The sequence below is a fragment of the Triticum aestivum genome, chromosome 1B, assembly GCF_018294505.1.
Source record: "Triticum aestivum cultivar Chinese Spring chromosome 1B, IWGSC CS RefSeq v2.1, whole genome shotgun sequence".
In the NCBI taxonomy this organism is placed as follows: Eukaryota; Viridiplantae; Streptophyta; class Magnoliopsida; order Poales; family Poaceae; genus Triticum; species Triticum aestivum.
The window spans coordinates 149,109,023-149,115,511 of NC_057795.1; positions in this window are offsets into that span (position 1 = coordinate 149,109,023).

The window sequence follows — 6,489 nt, forward strand, 5'->3', positions numbered from 1 at the left end:
CGGTGCCTGAGAGACAGACGGCTGGGACCCGCACCCAGCCGGTTTTACCATTGTAACCCTGGGGGGTAGGCCTATATAAACCCCCCAAGGCACCCATGCAAAGGGTTGGCATCCAGTAGCATTAGACAGAACACGAAGGAGGGAGAGAGCTAGCCTTACCTTCTCCTTCTCCCAGAAACAGCTCTAGGAGCACCCTTGTATTCACTTTGCCTTAGTGATCATGCGGAGACCCCGCAGAGCAGCAGTAGGGGTGTTATCTCCTCGGAGAGCCCTGAAGCTGGGTAAGATCCGCCGGCGTGCATGTCTTCGCCTCATCCCGTTTCCAGGCACCGGCGATGTTCTACTCGCCCCCACCATGATAAGCCATCCTTTGGCATATGTCGCACCCAACCCCCGACAAGTATCGTACGCCCGAAATGTACTATAAGAGTGTCCTGAAGGGTGCCCGCAAGATTGCGGATGAGTGCCCCAAGGATGTAACTTTTGAGTAGACTCGCAATGTGTTATCCTGTGCGTTGAAAACTTTGTTCATATGCGCTAAGAAACGCTTATTAATTTAAAATATTACCTTCTGTGCAGCCGTTTATCAAATCTGAGAGATGGCAAGTCGTCGGCTTCAGCCCCCGTGCCACGAGTGCTGGGGTGTTCGGGATAAACTTGAGCGCTCTTGTTCCCATCTTTTGGGTCCATCTAGGGAGGCGCTCAACACAACGAACAAGGCAACCGGACTTATAACGCTTGAACACTCTCACTTAGCCATAGAATTCTATAATTTTAAATTTCGGCGAAGCCACTAGTGTTCAGAAGACCGAGTTCGGGGCGCTATCCACGCCTGGGCCGGACGAAGCCGGTTCCTCGCTCTAAGCGGCATAAGTCTTTAGGGACTCGAAAAAACCTCTCGAACAGCGACCAGCTCTCGCCTTATCATGACGGTCAGTTTTAGCTTTCTCCACTGAGGCGCTCGCCCAGCTCAACCGGGGCGCAATCGCAGTGGTTCTCCCAGTGCTACCTTAGCCGATAGAACGGAACGTAAGGTACCAAAACATGGGAGCCGGGCAAACCCAACTATTGACCCAAGACATGATTCGGAGCCGATGCATATAATGCTATAAGTTCGGGGTGCCGCACTTGTGAAAGTGTTCGGACTTATCACACCATAGTGCGGGGAACATAAGCCCCTGGTGTATTCGGCTGTACCAAAGTGTACGGATACAAGATTTCATAAATGAACATATATGTAAAAAAGAAATGCAATTATAAGCAAAAAGTGATGTATTGCAGAACGATACAAATAGTGCGGTAAGCAAGGGTTTGGACTATTAGACATGTCCCCCTCCAGGGGTAGGCTGCGGAATGGTGTATTAAACAGATTTAATGCTCATAATGGAGACCACTTGAGTGTTCGTCGTAGCCATTGTCCCTCCCTGGCTGTTGCATCGTGAGTTTGGCAAATCTACTGCCGGACAGGGCCTCTGGTAAACGGAGTCCTGTGGAAAAAAAGAAAAAAACAAAGTGACACACGTGGGAGCCCCTGGTGTGGTTGAGCCGCACTCTGGGCCTATCATGGTCGTGCCCCTCCCCCTATGCCCATGGTATCTTCAGAGCGTAATGATGTACGCGAAGAGCTCGTCTTGCAATCATGCAAGGGCTGGGGTTGGGGCCGCATTGCTACGCGTGCTCGGAACATGCCAGGTGGTCTTGATGTATGTTACTCCGGGCGCGTTTATTCATGTTCGGTCGTTTAACGGCCGGACTCGAGAATTGCCTTAAGAGGCTGCTCTGTACTTCTGCCGTGAGAGCCGCTGTGTGTTCCTCCGTTTGGAGGGAGCGTTCAATGTTTCCGTTGACCGTGATGACTCCACGAGGGCCTGGCATCTTGAGCTTGAGGTATGCATAATGCGGCACCGCGTTGAACTTTGCAAACGTGGTTCGTCCGAGCAGAGCGTGATAGCCACTGCGGAATGGGACTATGTCGAAGATTAACTCCTCACTTCGGAAATTATCCGGGGATCCGAAGACCACTTCTAGTGTGACTGAGCCTGTACAATTGGCCTCAACACCTGGTATGACGCCTTTGAAGGTCGTCTTTGTAGGTTTAATCCTTGAGGGGTCTATGCCCATCTTGCGCACTGTATCCTGATAAAGCAGGTTCAGGCTGCTGCCGCCGTCCATCAGGACTCTAGTGAGGTGAAATCCATCGACGATTGGGTCTAAAACCAATGCAGCGACTCCGCCATGGCGGATACTGGTGGGGTGGTCCCTTCGATCGAAAGTGATCGGGCAGGAGGACCATGGGTTGAACTTCGGGGCGACTGGCTCCATCGCATATACGTCCCTAAGTGCATGCTTCCGCTCCCTCTTGGGTATGTGGGTTGCGTATATCATGTTTACTGTCCGCACTTGTGGGGGGAAACCCTTCTGTCCTCTACTGTTCGGCGGCCGGGTCTCCTCCTCGTCATCGCTATGCAGCCCCTTGTCATTGTTTTCGGCAATTAATTTGCCTGCCTGCTTGAATACCCAACAATCCCTGTTGGTGTGGTTAGCTGGCTTTTCGGGGGTGCCATGTATCTGGCAAGAGCGGTCGAGTATTCGGTCCAAATTGGACGGACCCGGAGTAGTTCTTTTGAATGGCTTTTTCCGCTGACCGGGTTTAGAGCCTCTGAATCCGGCATTGACTGCCGTATCCTCAGTGTTATCGCTGTTAACGCGGCGTTTGTTTTTGTTGCGACGCGACCTGCCATTGTGGTCCTTGCTGTCCGGACTGCCAGAATTTTTGCTGAGGTTGTTACCGCGAGCTAGCCAGCTGTCCTCTCCTACACAGAAGCGGGTCATGAGTGATGTGAGGGCTGCCATGGATTTTTGCTTTTCCTGTCCTAGGTGCCGGGCCAGCCACTCGTCGCGGATGTTATGTTTGAAGGCTGCGAGGGCCTCTGCATCCGGACAATCGACGATTTGGTTTTTCTTTGTGAGGAACCGTGTCCAGAATTGTCTGGCCGATTCGTCTGGCTACTGAATTATGTGGCTTAGGTCATCGGCGTCTGGTGGTCACACATATGTGCCCTGGAAGTTGTCAAGGAATGCGGCTTCCAGGTCCTCCCAACACCCAATTGATTCTGCTGGCAAGCTGTTAAGCCAATGCCGAGCTGGCCCCTTAAGCTTGAGTGGGAGATACTTGATGGCGTGGAGATCGTCACCGCGGGCCATATGGATATGAAGGAGATAATCTTCGATCCAAACCGCGGGGTCTGTTGTGCCATCGTAGGATTCAATGTTCATGGGTTTAAACCCTTCAGGGATTTGATGATCCATTACTTCGTCTGTGAAGCATAGTGGGTGTGCGGCGCCTCTATATTGAGCAATATCACGACGTAGCTCAAGAGAGCTTTGTCTGCTATGTTCGGCCCGGCCGGAGTTGCTGTATCCGGCGCGACGGTAGTCGTCGTGGGTCGTGGGGCGCCCACGTGATCCGTAGATAGATCTGGATTATCTTGCCTTGTCCTCCAATATATCCCGCAAGTCCGGCGCATTCCCCCGTGGCTTCACGCTTTTCGAGCGGTGCCGGGGTACGGTTCTGGCGGAGGGCCTAGATGCCTCTCTGTCGCGGCCACGAGGTGGTCGGTCTACCGTATTGTGCACTGGTGATGAAGGTTTGTATGCTTCCTCCTTTAGTCGGGGGAGAAACTTGCGTTTTGGGTAGCTTTTGGAGGTGCGTTCGAGTTCGTACTCTTCGGCCGCGAGGACCTCGGTCCATCTGTCGGCCAGCAGGTCTTGATCAGCTCGAAGCTATTGCTGCTTTTTCTTTAGGCTGTTCGCCATGGCCATTAGCCTGCGTTTAAAACGCTCTTGTTCGACAGGATCCTCGGGCACGACGAATTCGTCGTCGTTGAGGCTTGCCTCGTCTCCGGAGGGAGGCATGTAATTTTCATCCTCCTCATCTGCCGCTCTCTCTTGAGGGCTGGCTTCCCCGTCCTCCTGTGCTGAATCTTGCTGGAGGGGGTTGTCTCCGGCACTCTTTGGGGTGTTATTATCTCCGGTGCCGGAATCTCCATTCTTGCTGTGGCGGGATTTAGAGCGGCGCCGCTGACGTCGGCGCTTGAGCTGTTTCTTAGAGGAATCTGCCTCCGCTACTTCTTCGCCGTCCCCATCCTTTGGGGTGTCCACCATGTATATGTCGTATGACGAGGTGGTCTTCCAGTGCCCTGTAGGCGCCGGTTCTTGATCGTCTCCGGCATCGTCGTCCATACCGTCGATGTCTTCGGAGTCGTAGTCTAGCATGTCGGTTAGATCATTGACAGTGGCTACAAAGTGGGTGGTGGGTGGGCTTTGAATTTCTTCGTCGTCCGCATCCCAACCATCCTAACCGCAGTCCGGCCAGGGTTCTCCTGATAACGAGAGATACTTTAGCGAGTGCTGAAAGATGTCCGCAGCGGTGAACTCCATGATCGGCGCCCAATCGGATTCGGTTGGCAGGGGCGTAGGAGGTTCGGAGTCCGGCAAGGAGTCCGACACCTCGGAGTCACGAGCTTTGCAAAGGACAAGGTCGGTATTCGGCTCCATCACCGTAGCAGTTGCAGCTCCCGAAGCGGTATCCAGCCACCGGTCCTCAATCTGCGCGGTCGGCTTCGAACTATGGGTCGGAGCAGATTCGTGTGCGGCCTCCAAGGTACTGTCCGGCGGCAGAGCTAGATCATGCCCATCGTGATAGTGCGGCACGCTCGGCTGTGGCTCGAATCCATCAAAGATCAAGTCTCCGCGGATGTCAGCCGTGAAGTTTAGGCTTCCAAATCTGACCTGATGGCCAGGGGCGTAGCTTTCGATCTGCTCCAGATGGCCAAGCGAATTGGCCCGCAGTGCAAAGCCGCCGAACACGAAGATCTGTCCGGGGAGAAAAGTCTCACCCTGGACGGCGTTGTTGTTGATTGAAGAAGCCATCAAGCCTATCGGTGACGACACAGAGGAACTCTCAATGAAAGCACTAATGTCGGTGTCAAAACCGGCGGATCTCGGGTAGGGGGTCCCGAACTGTGCGTCTAGGCGGATGGTAACAGGAGACAAGGGACACGTTGTTTTTACCCAGGTTCGGGCCCTCTTGATGGAGGTAAAACCCTACTCCTGCTTGATTGATATTGATGATATGGGTAGTACAAGAGTGGATCTACCACGAGATCAAGGACGCTAAACCCTAGAAGCTAGCCTATGGTATGATTGTTGTAATGGTTGTTCGTCCTACGGACTAAAACCCTCCAGTTTATATAGACACCGGACAGGGCTAGGGTTACACAGAGTCAGTTACAATGGTAGGAGATCTACATATCCGTATCGCCAAGCTTGCCTTCCACGCCAAGGAAAGTCCCATCCGGACACGGGACGAAGTCTTCAATCTTGTATCTTCATAGTCTTGGAGTCCGGCCGATGATGATAGTCCGGCTATCCGGACACCCCCTAGTCCAGGACTCCCTCACCCGGTTTCAGCCAAGCAATTGTTTCATACTTAAGAATTTTCAAACATTTTCAACTTTCACGCAATACATGAGCGTGAGCCATGGACATAGCACTATGGGTGGAATAGAATATAATGATGGGGGTTATGTGGAGAAGACAAAAGGAGAAGATAGTCTCACATCAACGCGGCTAATCAATGGGCTATGGAGATGCCCATCAATTGATGTTAATGTGAGGAGTAGGGATTGCCATGCAACGGATGCACTAGAGCTATAAATGTATGAAAGCTCAACAAAAGAAACTAAGTGGGTGTGCATCCAACTTGCTTGCTCATGAAGACCTAGGGCATTTGAGGAAGCCCATTGTTGGAATATACAAGCCAAGTTCTATAACGAAAAATTCCCACTAGTATATGAAAGTGACAAAACAAGAGACTATCTATCATAAGGATCATGGTGCTACTTTGAAGCACAAGTATGGAAAAGGATAGTAGCACTGCCCCCTTTTTTCTTTTTTTTGGGCCTTTTTTTTGGCCTTTCTTTCTTTTTATTGGGGACAATGCTCTATGAATGATGATCATCACACTTCTATTCATTTACAACTCAATGATTACAACTCGATACTAGAACAAAGTATGACTCTATATGAATGCCTCCGGCGATGTACCAGGAATGAATCAAGAGTGACATGTATGGAATAATATGCATGGTGGCTTTGCCACAAATACGATGTCAACTACATGATCATGCAAGGCAATATGACAATGATGAAACGTGTCATGATAAACGGAACGGTGGAAAGTTGCATGGCAATATATCTCGGAATGGCTGTGGAAATGCCATAATACGTAGGTATGGTGTCTGTTTTGAGGAAGATATAAGGAAGTTTATGTGTGATAGAGCGTATCGTATCATGGGGGTTGGATGCACCGGCGAAGTTTGCACCAAGTCTCAAGGTGAGAAAAGGCAATGCACGGTACCGAAGAGGCTAGCAATGATGGAAGGGTGAGAGTGCGTATAATCCATGGACTCAACATTAGTCATAAAG